The sequence below is a fragment of the Salvelinus fontinalis genome, chromosome 36 (genome assembly GCF_029448725.1).
Source record: "Salvelinus fontinalis isolate EN_2023a chromosome 36, ASM2944872v1, whole genome shotgun sequence".
NCBI classification, from domain to species: domain Eukaryota; kingdom Metazoa; phylum Chordata; class Actinopteri; order Salmoniformes; family Salmonidae; genus Salvelinus; species Salvelinus fontinalis.
The window spans coordinates 10,217,376-10,238,271 of NC_074700.1; the positions used below are offsets into that span (position 1 = coordinate 10,217,376).

General features: G+C 45.9%; 1 protein-coding gene across 50 annotated transcripts in view; it reads left to right on the forward strand.

Annotated features, from left to right (window-relative positions):
• Positions 1-20,896, forward strand: part of LOC129835195 (receptor-type tyrosine-protein phosphatase delta-like) — a 678,254-nt gene that overhangs the window by 191,151 nt on the left and 466,207 nt on the right. For all 50 annotated transcript variants that reach the window (XM_055900635.1, XM_055900637.1, XM_055900636.1 and 47 more), the window contains exon 4: positions 66-89. The gene's annotated coding sequence lies outside the window, so the exon portion shown is untranslated. The remainder of the gene's footprint in view (positions 1-65; positions 90-20,896) is intronic.

The following is a 20,896-nucleotide window of genomic DNA, read 5'->3' on the forward strand; positions in this document are numbered from 1 at the left end:
GACGTTTCTTTTTTTTCTTCTCCCTCCCCCTTCTCTCTCTTTCTTTCCCCTCCTACCGCTTACAGATGTGACCATCCGTTCCACAATAGGTAAGACTAATTTTGTTATTTTCCCAACCTAACTAGTCCTCAACAGTGAGATGTTTTCAGTTTCAACTCAATTGTGTATCCATCCACACCTATTCAGCATTGTTCCACACCCTCTTAAGCTTTAGCCCCACCCATCTCTTTAAGGGTCTAAGTACTCCTCAACAGTGAGATGTTTTCAGTTGCAACTTATTGTGTATCCAATCTGAATGCTTAAGTAAAGGAGGGAGTATGGGAGTGGTGGGGTAGATGCTGCTGTTTACTCAGGAAGATATGCAATGCTACGCCATCCACCCCCTTCGTTTTCCTACATGTAAGAGCACCAACACACAAGCTAGCTATTTCTGGCATTCCGGGTTATGCTCTCAGTGGTTTAAATTGTATTCGAATGAGAGTCAAATGAGCCAGATTGTTCAAAGAGGATCCGGCAGTGTTGACTTAAACAGGGAGCCCCGGTATCTGTTTCCAAAGACATAAACTATAGTAAGGGGCCACTGGTGGTGAACGTTTCCCCTGCCACAGCTCCCTTCGCCATTTCTATCACACACCTCCATGGCATGACAGGAAGGCGCCATCACCATGGTGATATTGGACAAAAAATATATATATTTATATATTCTAATGCAGTTCATGGCCACTGCGTATCTCAAGGAAGTGGGTGCATCACACTTAAAGTGGACTTTTTAAATGATATTAACAAATAACAAAGGAGACCGTGTCATGCCCTTGTCATATCATAAGGAGTGATGCACCACAAATATTTCAATTACTTTCAAGGACAAATGTGACCGACCGGCTCAAATCGGTCTTATGTAGCAAAATTAGAAATTGTGTTTTTTACTTTGGATAAAAGTAGAGACTCAGAGCTACAAAATGGTATATCATACACTACAGTTAAGGAACAATGGGAAAGTAATTCTGCTTTGAAAGTTGATAAACATCTAAACTCACTTTTAAAAAATGGCCTTTGAATGTGTTGGTACTACTACTGGAGAGCCCTACTTTGTCTACACCTATTCAGCATTGTTCACACCCTCTTAAGCTTTAGCCCCACCCATCTCTTTAAGGGTCTAAGTACTCCTCAACAGTGAGATGTTTTCAGTTGCAACTTATTGTGTATCCAATCGGAGGACAAGGAACTATTGAAATATTGGACAAATATATATATATATATTCTAATGCAGTTCATGCCCACTGAGTATCTCAAGGAAGTGGATGCATCACACTTCAAGTGGCCTTTTTAAAGGATATTAACAAATAACAAAGGAGACCGTGTCATGCCCTTGTCATATCAAGCGTTCTGTACTAACAGCAGTTAAGCACCCAATCTAACCTTCTAGCTACTTCCAGACACAAATGAGAGAACAGCTCACTGAACATTACTCACCCTAGCAGAGCTGGTTAGGCTGTTATGTTATCCGGAGCGTTGGCGACTGCAACTGTGCTGTCAGATTGTCGGTAATTTCAGAGAGTTTCGCTCTTGGAGCCGATGAGTAGCGTTGATCAGAACGTTCTGACCTCATAACGGCAGTCAAGCACCCAAGCTAACTGGCTAACATTGGCTAGCTTGAGAGAACACCCCACTCATAATGGGAGAACACCCCACTCTGACCATTTTACTCGCCCTAGCAGAACTGGTTAGGCTGTATTTATGTTATCCAGAACATTGGTAATTGTAACTGTGCTGTTGGCAACAATTTCATTTAGCTTTTTTGCCGACGTTTACTGACACCGGCCATATTCAACAGGTGTTGAGCGTTCGTAAATTCAGTTATTCTGCGCTTTGGCACACTCAGACGAGAGAAGATGGCCAGACTGAATTTACGAACGCACCTGAAATGGTTACTTGCATAGTGGAGGCTTTTTTTAAGACATGTAGCTAGCTAGCTAAAGAATAAACCATAATTCTAACTCCTGACGTTACTACCCTGCATGAATCTACAGGTAGCTAACCAACCAGGTTCAATGTTAGCTAGTTAACATTAGGCTATAACTAGCCAAGCAAATGGCTCTGAGATACAAATAATAAGATCATACAGGTGTTTTCTCCATCTCCTTAGCTATCATACTTAAATTCCACTGATTTCAAAACTCGGTCCTTGAGAAAGTGAAGAGCAACACGTATGCAGTTTTACTACGCGGTTCGTTAAAAAAAGTCACGTTAGACAGGATTACCTACACATACTGACCAGCTCAAGTAGACAGAAGCGTGCTATGTGGCAGACCAATCCAAACTCATCTCTCGGCATGTCCAGCTCACTCATTATCTCAGCAAATCATGGCTAGAGGGAAGGTTGCTGCCTTCCTTAAACGGTAGTGTAACCTTTAATTATGGAGCAAAGAAAATAAGCTGAGACACGACAGTACAGTCGACTCTGGTTCCTTTTCCAGTTGTTCCAGTGTTCCTCAGCCGTGTCTATTCGTCACTGGGCTGATACAATTAGCCTATTGAATGAACAGTATAGGTACAGTCACTCAGCCTGGTTCCTCGGTGCATACAGCCCTAAAACAGTATGGGAGCCTGCACCAGTCCGGAAGGGGTCAGATACATGATTGAATCCCCCATAGCAGGAAGAATCCCCCAAAAAGGGGCAGCGTGAGCCGTCAACTCAATGCCAATGTATAGAGGGGAAAATCAATGATCTTGTTCGCAAGGTAGGAGGGAGGAAGTGGTCAGGGGAGCAACATTGGACGGTCGCTACACTCCCATAGCATGCTAACCTATTGTTAGCTTAGCCTCCTTGAACATAGCATGTTAAATGATCTCTTCAAGTTAGCATTCCTGAATGAGCTTTAATATAATGATGCATTGGGAGCAGGAGGGAAGTCACCTTGTGATTGAAAACACAGTGCCACTCTGCCTGCCACTCGTAACCAGTCTGAGCATTTGCGGGAGAGGTTCTGGTCTGGCTCTCGTGCTTTTAGAGGCAGTGAACGACTGATTGACTGCTTGGAGGAGAAAACCCCTGGCTAGTCTGGAATTTTAATGACCCGCGGGAGGCCAACAGATGGACATTTACCGAGAACCTTGCTGGTGGACTTAGAATGTGTCAAACATCTGTGTCAAACATCAAACATCAACCACCAGGCATCTGTGGGGGTTGCGTTTCCAGGTTCACGTCCACTATGGCAGAAAGAGAGCCCTCTTTGGTGGACTGAGCAGGATTGAAGCCAAATGGTCTTTATTTATGCCCTGTTTACCATGATTCAAGGTTAGAAACACAAATACGTACTGCTCATTATTACGGATACATGTTTTGGACACGTTTGCCACATTGACAAAATAATATATAATGCACTAATTGATTGATAATAAATAGTCATCTGAATAATTAAATGTTTACTATGAATAAAATTATGTAGTAATGTTGTTTCGGCACATTTACTGAGAACCTGTAAATATGTGCCTGAATCTTATTAACCTTTACAGACCTCTTTTAACTCTGATCATTCATTGACTTAAGTACCTTCCAGTCTCTTCTCTGGAGCAATGTAATATTCTTTCTGCTCATGTAGAAAAAGTCATTTTTCATTGGAAGGTCTGTCATTTTGACAACAAAAAAATACATCCCAGGTTTAATCTCGCTAGTCTTGCAATTATTTATCTCCAGTCATTTCATTTGACAGTCATCAAATTAGTACTAATCTCTTCATCAACATTTACTGTTTTTGTCCATATGGGAAGTTTGATAGAGATGTCAGAGTTTGGGTATGTCCTTGAGCAGTTCCTGATACATCTCTGTCAATGAATCACACACAGCAGGTGTTTCTCCAGGATTTACATCCTCATGGCAGCGTACCATATTCACTGACCCCTCTTTTATTTCCACCATCTTGGGGCTTCCTCCCAACACGATATAGCAAGTCAAAAGCATGCTTCTTTCTTTACCTAATTCTTGAAGCTCCACCCTTTGAATGTGCTTCGAAATGTCCGGTATTCAAAGGCCTACTCTGTTTTCATAAGCACTTCAAATAGAAGCTAAAGGCAGGAATGACAATTGGGTTCATTATGCTCGCCGAGGAACAAGGGCTCCAAGCAGTCGGAGAGTGAGAGCAACTGAGCGACAGTGAGAGTAGAGAGAGTTCATCTTTGTTCGCTCCGCAGTGAGTAAAAATAACACCTTCAGTTCTTTAGAAAAGCTGGGCTCCAGTTATTATTGTATTATGCCATGCATGCCTTTCATTCAGGTAGAAGTTGTGCCATGCTTGATCAGTGTTTCAGTGAGCGGTGGCAAAGGAAGTGATTGTCGGCTGGATAAGCAAACACCATTACATTGTTAAATTATATAAATAGGTGACAGGCTCCATGTAAAGTGCATCGGGATGCTGTTTGCACACAGACTATCTCATGAAAGGGCAATCATAACCGCTTAATGTTCAAATTGATGTGACATCATACTAGTACTGTAGGTGCTACAAAGACAACTTCCAGGTAGACAACTGCCATTAGAGTATCTACGAATACATTGTGAAAATCATTATTCTAAATCTAATTTGACCTGATTACCAAATCTCATCCACTGCTAATACATTAAACTGTATTGGCTTGAATTGTCCCATCATGGTCATATAGGTATCTACCTTTATTCGGTTGTAATATCTCAAAAAATATTGATAAGAATAATGATTTCCCATTGACACTAGGAAGAACTAAGGTATTTTGTAGTACAAGCAGATACCCATAGACTCCCAGTTATTGTGCTAACGCTAGTTTGCATTGGCTTGCGAACCTACCTTTAACTTCCTTCGCAATGGACATAGAGACATAAAAATGGCCCCCACCAATTCATCTGACTATGGGGAAGTAGATAATTGCCCAAATCCCGATATATACCTTTAAAAGAGGCTTCATAAGATTCAGGAAAATATGGATTCATCATGTTACAGCTGAGTAGCACATTTTAGCACGGGTACCAGAAAAGGTCTTTGTTCCATGTGTCATTACAGTCAACTCATGAGTGCCAGCACTGAGCCAGCAGGTACGCTGTGGCATTAAATATTATTATGACACGAAGCGTCTCGACATTTGCCAGTTTATTAGGAGTGGTGGGATACACACACACACAATCTCACACATACACGCGTCCACGCAAGTGGGGCTGCTGTTTGTAACAGATGGCTCGTCTTTAACTTTATAGGAGACAACGATGTCACTGGCAAACGCGATAAGTTGTCTCAGTGCCTGGGGAGAGCAACATCCATCAGTAGCTAACAGCATATGGTAAAGGCACATTAAGGTCTCCCTCTCTCTTTCTCCATCTCTCTCTCTCTCCATCTCTCTCTCTCTCCATCTCTCTCTTTCTCCATGAGTGTATCTGGTCCTGCATCCGGGCCTCAGATCCACACTTCACAAGAGAGAAGGGGTAGCACCAAGCATTGGATTCCAAGCTTTGACACTTTGGTCCCCTTACCGTATTCGTGTTTGATTTGTATTTTTAGCCAATGGGGAAACTTTTACAGAACACACTGAACTGAGCAAAAGTATTTTTTTGGACACAGTAGAAAGAACAAAGGCCTTGTGGTTTGTTGCAATGTCACAACCAGATTACGAATCCACATTGGCATGCATTGGCGTGTGTCAACTGAGTCTTAGCTTCCCACCTTCCTTTCCCCCTTGAGGACATTCTTTATGGCATCACCGAAAGGGAAGTATACCAGTGTTGTTTACCATCATCCATTATGCATTTGACTCCATAGTGTGCGACCTGGTTGATTCTTCTCATACCCAAAGCATGAAATTGAACTCGCTCCCACCCCAAACAGGGAACCTCTACCACTCTTGTTCACCCTACGTCAGCATTCAAAGGCCAGACACACTGCGATATAGGACTGTGCTGTGTTAACCCCTAGGGCACTCCCCACTCAGCACCGTAGCTGAATTCCCTGACATAGACTACATTAACTCCCAATTTAGACTTGTTCTTTTTAAATATGCCCGTAAGGAGCTATTTTAATCACCCCGTCGCGTTTAATGTTCCCTTCATCCACTCCTCGCCACTTGTGTCGACATGTCGTCTAGTCCACCCTCTGACTTGTCTTTTATGCTACAGTGTGTTTAATCATTTCACTTTTATTCATGCCATGTAAAGAACCGTGCCCCTTTTAACTCTGAAATTGCTCCCATTCCGATATGTCACAGCAAGGGTTCCCTAGCTCTCTAGTTCCCCAGCCCTCTCTGTATTGTTAATCCAGAGTTTTTAATTAGTCCAGTAAATTATCTGCTCTTTGAATGTATGATTTCTTTGTGCCTGTATGGTTCCGCCATTCAACCGAACAGTGACGATCAAAGAACTGACACATACAAAAATCAGTTGTGCTAAAGGATGTGGCATTATATAACGAGTACCACGCCAAAGAGTGTTGTTGACGTGCTAGAGTAGAATCAGAAATGTTTAAGCATTCTTTTGATATCTTGCTGTTAATATGTCACGCAGAACCATGAAGGAACAAGACACATGATATAGAGACACCAGTCACATTTCAGCCATGATTACTGACCAATAGTCATCTCTGAGTGCAATAGCTGAATGACTACAGATACCAGGCAGTCGTATTCACTCGTAATAATGTAAGCATAGCCTCGTCTTTGGCATGTCTTTTAGACACATGAATACAAATCAACATTTTGCTGGCAGGACTTTGGAGGTTGACGACTGTTGGACGGAATCCGCCCCTCGCTTCCTGAAGGTCAAATGTCAGAGGTTATTCTGTGACCCATCCATCTGCCGTTCTGGCTCTGATTCTGGCACATAGGCTGGATGTTCTTTTAGCCAGGCAGAATATTTCATGTGTGGCCAAGCAGAGACATCCTGGTTTCAATGATACTCCAGTCTTTTCGCCTGTAGGTGTAACTTCCATTCCCGGCTTGGTCGATGCTTTGTCAAAGCCCGTTGTCGGCCTAATCAACCTTGATTATCTTAGAAAACCTGTGGTTCCTTTGTTTGTTGTTATTTTGTTTTGGGGGGAGATGCAGATGTGTAGTATATATATTTTTTTTTGACTATCATTGCTTTTGAAACATAGATTGAGACTATATTGAGTAGTCTCTCGAAGCAACGTTACATGTTTACGGATTTGAATTGCTCAAAGAGAAAGCTCATATGGAGGGAGCTTTAGTCACATATTCCACAGCTGTGAAATGCTACTCTCATGTTGTTCTCTGGTAGTTGCTTTTTCCGCAAGGACACTATTTACTGTCTTCCTGCCTCCCAGATTGAGATCTGAAACCAAAGAAAACATTTCCCATGTTGTCCAGGCCTGTTTTTATTCACATTTTCAATGCGAATCTCCGAATCATCGTTCAAAGTGACACTTTTAGTGCAGTGAAAAATGAACAATCCAGCACCTGATACTGTAAATCCTCTACCAGGAGCGTTCTCAAAACCGTGAAATACTTATTTTAATCAAGAACCTCTAAGCATCCAAACTCTCCAATTTTTTTTATTTGAATGAGGCATTTATATTCGCTACATCCACAGCCATACATGCTCTAGCCCCATGGGTTCTGGTATGGATTTTAAAAGAGCTATGTATTTACTCTACAGAGCTATCTGTACACTGAAAGCCTCTATGGAAGAGTGGCTCTCTCCACGCACACTCTCTTGACGTACTAACACCAAAATAGAATCCTTCTGCCATAATTGGTCCGCTGTGGCCTGCCACACATCGAACCAGGTCTGTGCTGAATAAGACGATCCAGGTTTTATGGCAAAGAGTCCTTTTAGTCCCCTGGCTACTGATTAAGACTATTGGAAGATGTTCGTACTGTAGGGCATTTTTTCCACTCGTTACCCTGACATTCTTTCGGGTCAAGTAAGAAAATCAGTACAGTGATTTGGTTTTTGCTCCAGGCCGGTACAAACTGAACCGGAGGGCGCCTAGTAGCGTACCCTTCACATTGTAGGTTGAGCACAAGCACAACATGCAGTGGGGTTGTCAATCAGACCCGTAGCACACAAGAACAAGATATTTTCCTCACTTTCAATTTAGGTCATTGATTCCCTTTTTAACTTTGTTAGTAGTGTGTCCATATATGTATGTTAAAAGGACAACCTTGTCCCACACTCAGAGGCTTAAGGGCTATTGAAACAGAAGGGGTATGTAATTCCTGAAATACAAATATGCTGTACTGTATACAGTTCCTTTTACAAAGAATGAATGAAAATATTTTACATTTGGCCTTCAGTTCCCCCTAAAAAAAAGGTAGGCGCATGTCGCCTCTGAAAAAGCAGTACTTATGGTTGTAATGTGAGCAGAATCAGAGTTTTCATTACACTGTGAACATTATTGCTCCAGAATTTATTTCATAATTATTTCAGTTTGAGAACTAAGTGGAAATGCGAGGCCATCTGTAAGCATCATTACAAAGAGCAGTGTTTTTGGAGGATAATGTGCGATTCCTCCCATTAAGCAAAGTTGACATCACTTTATTTACCTACGGTCCTCTGCCTGTCCCCACTCTCTTGCTGCTGAAATGTATCTGGGGCCGGTAATCGCTTCACTCGGAGGACGGGAGAGAAGGAAAAGCGAGATATGCAGGAATAACAATCTAACACAGCACAACCTCAAGACACTGAATAATCTTTGACGCATGCCATACTCTCTAGGTTTTTCCCCGAACCACTCCTATTTTTACTCCTTTTTTTTCTGGTTAGCACACAGTGGAATGGTGTATCTGGTTTCTAGTTGTGGTTTTATATCATTGTGGTTAGGGTATGATGTCATATTACATTACATTTACATTTACATTTAAGTCATTTAGCAGACGCTCTTATCCAGAGCGACTTACAAATTGGTGCATTCGCCTTATGATATCCAGTGGAACAACCACTTTACAATAGTGCATCTAACTCTTTTAAGGGGGGGGGGGGGTTAGAAGGATTACTTTATCCTATCCTAGGTATTCCTTAAAGAGGTGGGGTTTCAGGTGTCTCTGGAAGGTGGTGATTGACTCCGCTGACCTGGCGTCGTGAGGGAGTTTGTTCCACCATTGGGGTGCCAGAGCAGCGAACAGTTTTGACTGGGCTGAGCGGGAACTGTACTTCCTCAGAGGTAGGGAGGCGAGCAGGCCAGAGGTGGATGAACGCAGTGCCCTTGTTTGGGTGTAGGGCCTGATCAGAGCCTGAAGGTACGGAGGTGCCGTTCCCCTCACAGCTCCGTAGGCAAGCACCATGGTCTTGTAGCGGATGCGAGCTTCAACTGGAAGCCAGTGGAGAGAGCGGAGGAGCGGGGTGACGTGAGAGAACTTGGGAAAGTTGAACACCTGACGGGCTGCGGCGTTCTGGATGAGTTGTAGGGGTTTAATGGCACAGGCAGGGATCCCAGCCAACAGCGAGTTGCAGTAATCCAGACGGGAGATGACAAGTGCCTGGATTAGGACCTGCGCCGCTTCCTGCGTGAGGCAGGGTCGTACTCTACGAATGTTGTAGAGCATGAACCTACAGGAACGGGTCACCGCCTTGATGTTAGTTGAGAACGACAGGGTGTTGTCCAGGATCACGCCAAGGTTCTTAGCACTCTGGGAGGAGGACACAATGGAGTTGTCAACCGTGATGGCGAGATCATGGAACGGGCAGTCCTTCCCCGGGAGGAAGAGCAGCTCCGTCTTGCCGAGGTTCAGCTTGAGGTGGTGATCCGTCATCCACACTGATTTGTCTGCCAGACATGCAGAGATGCGATTCACCACCTGGTTATCAGAGGGGGGAAAGGAGAAGATTAATTGTGTGTCGTCTGCATAGCAATGATAGGAGAGACCATGTGAGGATATGACAGAGCCAAGTGATTTGGTGTATAGCGAGAATAGGAGAGGGCCTAGAACAGAGCCCTGGGGGACACCAGTGGTGAGAGCACGTGGTGCGGAGACAGATTCTCGCCACGCCACCTGGTAGGAGCGACCTGTCAGGTAGGACGCAATCCAAGCGTGGGCCGCGCCGGAGATGCCCAGCTCGGAGAGGGTGGAGAGGAGGATCTGATGGTTCACAGTATCAAAGGCAGCCGATAGGTCTAGAAGGATGAGAGCAGAGGAGAGAGAGTTAGCTTTAGCAGTGCGGAGCGCCTCCGTGACACAGAGAAGAGCAGTCTCAGTTGAATGACTAGTCTTGAAACCTGACTGATTTGGATCAAGAAGGTCATTCTGAGAGAGATAGCAGGAGAGCTGGCCAAGGACGGCACGTTCAAGAGTTTTGGAGAGAAAAGAAAGAAGGGATACTGGTCTGTAGTTGTTGACATCGGAGGGATCGAGTGTAGGTTTTTTCAGAAGGGGTGCAACTCTCGCTCTCTTGAAGACGGAAGGGACGTAGCCAGCGGTCAAGGATGAGTTGATGAGCGAGATGAGGTAAGGGAGAAGGTCTCCGGAAATGGTCTGGAGAAGAGAGGAGGGGATAGGGTCAAGCGGGCAGGTTGTTGGGCGGCCGGCCGTCGCAAGACGCGAGATTTCATCTGGAGAGAGAGGGGAGAAAGAGGTCAAAGCACAGGGTAGGGCAGTGTGAGCAGAACCAGCGGTGTCGTTTGACTTAGCAAACGAGGATCGGATGTCGTCGACCTTCTTTTCAAAATGGTTGACGAAGTCATCAGCAGAGAGGGAGGAGGGGGGAGGAGGGGGAGGAGGATTCAGGAGGGAGGAGAAGGTGGCAAAGAGCTTCCTAGGGTTAGAGGCAGATGCTTGGAATTTAGAGTGGTAGAAATTGGCTTTAGCAGCAGAGACAGAAGAGGAGAATGTAGAGAGGAGGGAGTGAAAGGATGCCAGGTCCGCAGGGAGGCGAGTTTTCCTCCATTTCCGCTCGGCTGCCCCGAGCCCTGTTCTGTGAGCTCGCAATGAGTCGTTGAGCCACGGAGCAGGAGGGGAGGACCGAGCCGGCCTGGAGGATAGGGGACATAGAGAGTCAAAGGATGCAGAAAGGGAGGAGAGGAGGGTTGAGGAGGCAGAATCAGGAGATAGGTTGGAGAAGGTTTGAGCAGAGGGAAGAGATGATAGGATGGAAGAGGAGAGAGTAGCAGGGGAGAGAGAGCGAAGGTTGGGACGGCGCGATACCATCCGAGTAGGGGCAGTGTGGGAAGTGTTGGATGAGAGCGAGAGGGAAAAGGATACAAGGTAGTGGTCGGAGACTTGGAGGGGAGTTGCAATGAGATTAGTGGAAGAACAGCATCTAGTAAAGATGAGGTCAAGCGTATTGCCTGCCTTGTGAGTAGGGGGGGAAGGTGAGAGGGTGAGGTCAAAAGAGGAGAGGAGTGGAAAGAAGGAGGCAGAGAGGAATGAGTCAAAGGTAGACATGGGGAGGTTAAAGTCACCCAGAACTGTGAGAGGTGAGCCATCCTCAGGAAAGGAACTTATCAGGGCGTCAAGCTCATTGATGAACTCTCCAAGGGAACCTGGAGGGCGATAAATGATAAGGATGTTAAGCTTGAAAGGGCTGGTAACTGTGACAGCATGGAATTCAAAGGAGGCGATAGACAGATGGGTCAGGGGAGAAAGAGAGAATGTCCACTTGGGAGAGATGAGGATCCCAGTGCCACCACCCCGCTGACCAGAAGCTCTCGGGGTGTGCGAGAACACGTGGGCAGACGAGGAGAGAGCAGTAGGAGTAGCAGTGTTATCAGTGGTAATCCATGTTTCCGTCAGTGCCAAGAAGTCGAGGGACTGGAGGGAAGCATAGGCTGAGATGAACTCTGCCTTGTTGGCCGCAGATCGGCAGTTCCAGAGGCTGCCTGAGACCTGGAACTCCACATGGGTCGTGCGCGCTGGGACCACCAGGTTAGAGTAGCAGCGGCCACGCGGTGTGAAGCGTTTGTATGGTCTGTGCAGAGAGGAGAGAACAGGGATAGACAAACACATAGTTGACAGGCTACAGAAGAGGCTACGCTAATGCAAAGGAGATTGGAATGACAAGTGGACTACACGTCTCGAATGTTCAGAAAGTTAAGCTTACGTTGCAAAAAATCTTATTGACTAAAATGATATAGTACTGCTGGCTGGTGAAATAGGCTAGCTAGCAGTGGCTGCGTTGTTGACTTTGTTTGAAAGTGTAGCTGGCTAGGTAACCTCTAACTGACTACACAATTATCTTGGATACAAAGACGGCTATGTAGCCAGCTAAGATCAAACAAATCAAACTGTTGTACTGTAATGAAATGAAATGTTATACTACCTGTGGAGCAAAGCGGAATGCAACTACTCGCTCCAACCCGGAAGTGCGTATCGTAGAGGGAGAGGCAATAGAAGTGTTGTTTCTTGTATTATTGTCTTTTGTGTCTTTAGAGGACTGCTTCACCTTAATGTCCCTTTTCCCCCCTTTCCCTTTTCTTCTGTCCTTATTTTGTCCCACTTTGTCCCTTCTTTGTCCCTTCTTCTCTTCTGCCAACTAGACACTCCTTGTTAGCTAGCTAGCTTCTTCCAGGAATGTCCCTAGCAACTGCCTAGCAACAGGTAAACAACTTAGCTAGCTAAGAAAACGATATAATTTTATGAAAAAATTGTTACTTTTTCAAAAGCCTTTCTTCTTTGTTTGCTGCTTGTTTGGTCTCCTATTCAGTTTGCAGTTTTCTTTTGATTTTTTTCGATGTACTTTACTCTAAAAAAACATTTAAATTTCAATATTTGTAGGAGCTCATCTTTTCAGCTGCTGCTACTTAATTTGGAACTCCGGAACCAACATACATCTGAGTGTGTTATAGTAGTGACAGATTGGTCTTGGTTATGTCATAGATCTGATTGTGTTATAGTAGTGACAGATTTTCTTGGTTATGTCATAGATCTGATTGTGTTATAGTAGTGACAGATTGGTCTTGGTTATGTCATAGATCTGATTGTGTTATAGTAGTGACAGATTTTCTTGGTTATGTCATAGATCTGATTGTGTTATAGTAGTGACAGATTGGTCTTGGTTATGTCATAGATCTGATTGTGTTATAGTAGTGACAGATTTTCTTGGTTATGTCATAGATCTGATTGTGTTATAGTAGTGACATATTGGTCTTGGTTATGACATACATATTGCATATTGGTAACAGTAATGACATTGTTCTGAGGTGAAATACTAGGTTGTGGTATGCATGATTGAAAACTAGTCATTGAAATGATTTGTCATCCAAGAGGATACTGAAACCCTTCTACAGTAACTACACTCAACTAAAACAGCTGTAGTCAGAGGATGCTTAAAGAAGGTCACAATTTCAACTCATCCGAGGCACAATCTTTTTGTGTGTTAACACCTAATGAAATTGACTACTACACGCGTTTGGTAGTTTTATACCGTCGTGGCATACGCTCTAGTAAAAGACTCAATTCCATTCCAGCCGTACCAGGGAGCGATTGTCTCCCGCGACAGTTGGTGTCATCAGTGACTGAACCGTTTTAATTACGCCGTTGGAAAAGGTAATTTAGAAGGCAACCGTCCAGGGAGGCCGAAAAAGAGTTGGGTGAATTATGCTGATATTAACATAATCCACTCTTGTAAATTGGAATGGCAATATTACTAAGGGTGCATTGCATTCATTCAGTGCCTCTAATTCCTCTTACATAGCTGGTGCTTAGGCCCTAATGAGAAATAAGAAGGCACTTTACAAGGTGCGGTTCCCACTGTAGCCGAGGAGAGATGATCTCCTTGCACTCTAAAATGAATGCCACTTTTGTTATTAAAACCAAAGGGGATTTAAAGACACATCCTAGGTGTCTGGAAAGAGAGAGTGGAGTGGAGAATGTAATACTATGAGGTTTTGAGTAGGTGTTCAGGGTTAGTTGAAAGGAAAAAGCATGATACTCTTGTTGAGGTTAGCTGAGCTTTAACATCCAGACGTTTGACTGTTTTAAGTGAATAATCTGCTGTCAAAACACTTCTTCAATAGCAAGCAAGGAAATGCATCTGAATCAGATTATGTACGAATATTGGATGCTTGGTACACTAGTTCCCCTTCACTGATGGACCCAGTCATGTCTATATTTGTCTAATCCCTCATATTCATCATTGATTTCTGACAGTTTATGGATTTATATTTGACTGCAATAGCATTTGGAAAGCGGACTGAACCGTACAGCATGATATGTCTGAAATGATTCATTATTTGATCAATCTCTCTCACCATTGCAGTATAAGAATGTTTACAAAATAATAACACGTGTGGTTTGTGAGAATCTGTGCTTGTGCTTGTGTTCAACATACAGTGAATCTGTCCATCATGTTGCTTTCTCTCAGCGAAACACAGGCAAATAGTTAATACCCAGAATAAATTGGCAATGAAATGAATTAAAAATGATTATTCATTAAACACATGCATAATATGACAGTCAATACCCTATCGATCAACGATGAATTTTAATTTACCCATAATGACACTGTATTAAGGGAGCTGATTGATTGTTTTTACACATGGGAGGACACAGTTATGACACACACACACACACACACACTCATGTATGCACACACTCCGCCACACACAGTCATGTGCCACAATGTTATTATCTCATTCTCCACAGTCTCATTTTTCTCAAAAAGCCCCAGGGTGTGTGTGTGTGTGTGACAGGGACAGTCAAGGCTGAGCTCACACAAGCCCTTGCAGCACGCGTCACTGCCAGTGAAGACCTGCTACGTCTCAGAGTTGAGAGAGAGAGAGAGACCGCCACTGGCAAACTGGAGGGGGTGGGGTATTGGAGTATAGGCTAGACCCCTCCTTTCCCAAATTGCTGCTGGAGACCTTTGCTTCCCCCTAACTGATCCCCAGCTAATTGCCCTGATTGGAGGAGAATGTTGTGATTCAATTCATTTTCTTTCTCTTTTTCATATTCAGGAAGCTTGGGAAGCACAACCACCACCACCGCACACAAAGACACTGACACGTTTTTTTACGTTATAGATTTTGACGGGTGAGAAATGCAAATGAAGACACTGCGTATGTCATATGGCATCTTGCACTTGCTCCTCGTGAATCAGGAGTGAATTAACCTTGCTCACGTGCTTCCTCAGAAGTTGGAGCGCCCGGTCCTGTTGGGGTTGACACCGTCAAAGGGGTTGACATGCTTTGACGGCTTCCCTTTTATGTACCCCGACTAAGACGTTAATCACACGTGTTTCGCCGACCAAAAATGCTGTCATATGAGTTCGCATAAATCACTGCTCACTCAACTCACTGACCCATCATAAGTTGTATATGTCCTTTGAACAAGACTCCCCAGTCACTTTGGATTTGGTTCCGGCAGCCATCATTGTTTTCATTGAGTTGCTTTTCTGGCATCTAGGGCCCGAGTGCGCTTCGTAACCCCTGGTGACGCGGGATAAAAGCAGAGCCGACAGACTTGTGGGTGGTAGGTGTCCGTCCCAAACGCCCTCTCTCCCTCCTCCTCAGCGTACTCTACGAGGCCCCCTTCTTATTTACGCGCAGCTGCATCGGAGGCAAGGAGGAGTGGCGCCTGATGACTGGACTCGATTAACAGTGACACCTCGGACACGAACCAGCTGTTAACCAAGAAGAGCCCATTTCTAACCCCTCCCCTTCCACCACCGTCAAAAGTCAAAAGCAGCAATGGGAGCCAATTTCATGTCCAGAAATCCATTTCTCCTTGCATTACCATCTACTATACACCCTCTGTGAAGCTTAACATTAAACATGTTGTGGAGCGGGTTTGAGAGCTTCAAGTTCCTTGGCGTCCAAATCACTAAGGACTTAACATGGTCCACACACACCCTCTGTAATAGCTGTCGCTTTCCTCATCCTCAGATGAGGTGAGGAGAGAAGGATCTTCAGACCAAAATGCGGAGTCAGGGAAATAAGCCATCTTTATTACAAATACGACGTAGACTAAACAAAACAAAAACACTTTCAAAACTTACAAAATAACAAAACGACGTTGACGCAACCTGAACATAAACTTACATAGACAAACGTAAACTCACGAACAGGAACGTACATCGAAACATACGAACAGCCAAACAGCTCCGAAAGTGAATACATCGAACACAACGACGAAAGACATCACAGGAGACAATCACCCACAAACAAACAGTGAGAATGCCCTACCTAAATATGACTCTTGATTAGAGGAAAACGCAAACCACCTGCCTCTAATCAAGAGCCATACCAGGCAAACCAAAACCAACATAGAAACAGATAACATAGACTGCCCACCCAAAACACATGCCCTGACCATAAACACATAAAAACAACATAAAACAGGTCAGGACTGTTACAGTACCCCCCCCTCAAGATGCGCACGCCGGGCGCACCAGCACAAAGTCCAGGGGAGGGTCCGGGTGGGCAGTTGACCACGGTGGTGGTTCCGGCTCAGGACGCTGTCCCCATACCACCATAGTCACTCCCCTCTTCTGTCTACCCCTTCTACTGACCACCCTAACACTACCCTCCCCTAAATAAACGTCCAGCACCGGAACAAGGGGCAGCACCGGGACAATGGGCAGCACCGGGACAAGGGGTAGCACCGGGACAAGGGGCAGCACCGGAACAAGGGGCAGCACCAGGATAAGGACCAGCACCGGAATAAGGGGCAGCACCGGGACAAGGGGCAGCACCGGGACAAGGGGCAGCACCGGGACAAGGGGCAGCACCGGGACAAGGGGCAGCACCGGGACAAGGGGCAGCACCGGGACAAGGGGCAGCACCGGGACAAGGGGCAGCACCGGGACAAGGGGCAGCACCGGGACAAGGGGCAACACCGGGACAAGGGGCAGATCCCGGCTGAAGGACTCTGGCAGGTCCTGTTTGGACGGCTCTGGCAGGTCCATGCAGGCTGACGGCTCTCGACGCTCATGGCAGACTGACGGCTCTCTACGCTCATGGCAGGCTGACGGCTCTCGACGCTCATGGCAGGCTGACGGCTCTCGACGCTCATGGCAGGCTGACGGCTCTCGACGCTCATGGCAGGCTGACGGCTCTCGACGCTCATGGCTCTCTGACGGCTCTGGCTGCTCATGGCTCTCCGACGGCTCTGGCTGCTCATGGCTCTCTGACGGCTCTGGCTGCTCATGGCTCTCTGACGGCTCTGGCTGCTCATGGCTCGCTGGCGGCTCTGGCTGCTCATGGCTCGCTGGCGGCTCTGGCAGATCCTGTCTGGTTGGCGGCTCTGGCAGATCCTGTCTGGTTGGCGGCTCTGGCAGATCCTGTCTGGTTGGCGGCTCTGGCAGATCCTGTCTGGTTGGCGGCTCTGGCAGATCCTGTCTGGCTGACGGCTCTAGCGGCTCCTGTCTGGCTGACGGCTCTAGCGGCTCCTGTCTGGCGGATGGCTCTGTAGGCTCATGGCAGACGGGCGGCTTTGCAGGCTCATGGCAGACGGGCGGCTTTGCAGGCTCATGGCAGACGGATGGCTCAGACGGCGCTGGGGAGACGGATGGCTCAGATGGCGCTGGGGAGACGGATGGCTCAGATGGCGCTGGGGAGACGGATGGCTCAGATGGCGCTGGGGAGACAGATAGCTCTGTAGGGAGGAGAAGGAGAGACAGCCTGGTGCGTGGTCTAGGCACCGGCTGCGCTGGAGAGGAGGAAACAGCAGGAGAGAGAACCCGGAGAGACAGCCTGGTACGGGGGGCTGCCACCGGAGGACTGGTACATGGAGGTGGCACCGGGTATACCGGACCGTGAAGGAGGACACGTGCTCTTGAGCACCGAGCCTCCCCAACCCTACCAGGTTGAATGGACCCCGTAGCCCTGCCAGTGCGGCGAGGTGGAATAGCCCGCACTGGGCTATGCAGGCGAACCGGGGACACCACCTGTAAGGCTGGTGCCATGTACACCGGCCCGAGGAGACGTACTGGAGACCAGCTACGTTGGGCCGGCTTCATGGCACTCGGCTTGATGCCCAACCTAGCCCTCCCAGTGCGGCAAGGTGGAATAGCCCGCACTGGGCTAAGCACACGTACTGGGGACACCGTGCGCTCTACCGCATAACACGGTGTCTTACCAGTACGACGCCTTCTACCTCCACGGTAAGCACGGGGAGTTGGCTCGGGTATCCTACCCGGCTTTGCCACACTCCTCGTGTGCCCCCCCCCAAGAAATTTTTGGGTCTTACTCACGGGCTCCCAACCGCGTCGTCGCGCTGCCTCCTCATACCAGCGCCGCTCAGCCTTCGCTGCTTCCAATTCCTCCTTTGGACGGCGATATTCCCCTGGTTGAGCCCAAGGTCCTCTACCGTCCAAGATCTCCTCCCAAGTCCAGAAGTCCTTGTTGCTCCGTCGAGCATTCCCATACCGCTTGGTCTCTGTTTGTTGGTGGGTGATTCTGTTATAGCTGTCGCTTTCCTCATCCTCAGATGAGGTGAGGAGAGAAGGATCTTCAGACCAAAATGCGGAGTCAGGGAAATAAGCCATCTTTATTACAAATACGACGTAGACTAAACAAAACAAAAACACTTTCAAAACTTACAAAATAACAAAACGACGTTGACGCAACCTGAACATAAACTTACATAGACAAACGTAAACTCACGAACAGGAACGTACATCGAAACATACGAACAGCCAAACAGCTCCGAAAGTGAATACATCGAACACAACGACGAAAGACATCACAGGAGACAATCACCCACAAACAAACAGTGAGAATGCCCTACCTAAATATGACTCTTGATTAGAGGAAAACGCAAACCACCTGCCTCTAATCAAGAGCCATACCAGGCAAACCAAAACCAACATAGAAACAGATAACATAGACTACATAGACTGCCCACCCAAAACACATGCCCTGACCATAAACACATAAAAACAACATAAAACAGGTCAGGACTGTTACACCCGCACTGTCGTGAAGAGGGCACGTCAGCGCCGCTTCCCCCTCAGGAGGCAGAAACTATTTGGCATTGGCCCTCGGATCCTCAAAAAGTTCTACAGCTGCACCATCGAGAGCATCTTGACTGGCTGTATCACCGCTTGGTATGGAAAATGCACCGCCCTTGACCGCAAAGCGCTACAGACGGTGGTGCGGACAGCCCAGTACATCACTGGGGCCAAGCTCCCTGCCATGCACGACCTCTATATCAGGCGGTGTTAGAGGAAGGCTTGAAATATTGGTAAAGACTCCAACCAACCAAGCCATAGACTGTTCATTCTGCTACCGTCCGGCAAACGGTGCCAGAACATTGTCTCTTGGACCAACAGGCTCCGAGACAGCTTCTACCCCCATGCTATAAGATTGCTAAATATTCAACTATCTGCACTGACCCTGTCTTGCACTGACCCTATGCACCCTCGCTAGACTATATATACACACACTCATACACACTACAATGACACTACATACACACGCACACAAACAGTAATACACACACATACAGTAATACACACACATGTATACCGACACAACACAAACACACACACACAAACACACACACACACACACACACACACTCATAATTTGCTGCTGCTAATCTGTTCTCTATTTTACTCTTAGCATTATCTATCCTGATGCCTAGTCACTTTACCCTGCCTTTATGTACATATCTACCTCAAACATCTAATTATTATCTGTCCTGATGCCTAGTCACTTTATCCTGCCTTCATGTACATATCTACGTCAAATACCTCATACCCCTGGTACTCCCTGTATATAGCTCCATTCTTGAGTATTTTATTTTATTGCTTTTGTTTTGTTTTATTATAATTTTTTAACTCTTCATCGTTGGGAAGGGCTCGTAAGCAAGAATTTCACAGTAAAGTCTACACCAGTTGTATTTGGCGCATGTGACAAATACTATTTTATTTTATTTGAATCAAAGTGTTGGGGGTTTAATGTCCCACAAGCTTTGAGATCACTGGCACTGTCAGGGGCCGAAGCCCAAAACAATAAGTCTGAATGAATTTAATGTTTGCTAAGGCACAATATAAGTCTCTTTCGGTTGACACTTTTCCCCTCTTGTGCTTTTAAGAGATTAAAGTGCTTAGCTGGTATAAGCGTCTTTGTTGAAAAGGTGTTGACTATAGACATTGGTGAAATGTGCTCTTTCACATTTGGTCAGCAATATGATGCCATCTTGGGACATTGATTTATCATGAACCTTTCTTATGGCTATAATAACATAAGTGAAAGGAGAAATATTGGAGCTGTCATCGAGGGCATCATGATGTGTAATATTTTGCATCAGGGATATTTCCCCAGTTTATAATATATTCCATATCAATTCCATGATGTTGTACATTCAATATACTGTACAGATGATTCATATGCATCGCAAGATGCTGCCAACTTTTTTTCTCCACCAAACTCCTTTTGTTCCAGCAAAGTTGAACTTTTCTAACACATCGGCGTCTGCGAGCGTGGCAACACCTTTTAAAATTAGACCCATCTTGTGCGATCACGCCCAAACGTGGGATGAACACTAATTTACAACCTTTCAGTTTGAGACCTCACCAGTCTACTGCCTCTTCGCACGTTCACATCCCCCTGTTGCCAAAGCGCCGGTTGAGAACTGAAGGGGAACAGTTTAAAAATTCCTCCTCAGAGGTGTTGATTTCTTCACATTGTTGAAGAGTGTAAACCTGCTCACCTGTTCTCTCATCCCCTGTAGACAATTTCTCCTCACCGAAGATACTAAAGCAATCAGGTCCGAGGGGGTGTGGTGGCTAAGGGTTGTTCTTACGCGCGACACGGAGTGCCTGGACACACCGCTTAGCCATGGGATTGAAAATATACCACAAACACCGAGGTGCCTTATTGCTATTATAAACTGGTTACCAACGTAATTAGAGCAGTAAAAATAAATGTTTTGTCATACCCGTGGTATATGGTCTGATATAATACGCACATACACACATCCAGTTACTTTCCACAGGTGCTGGAGTTGTAGGCAAACTCATAGAAGACAGAAAGGAAAACGC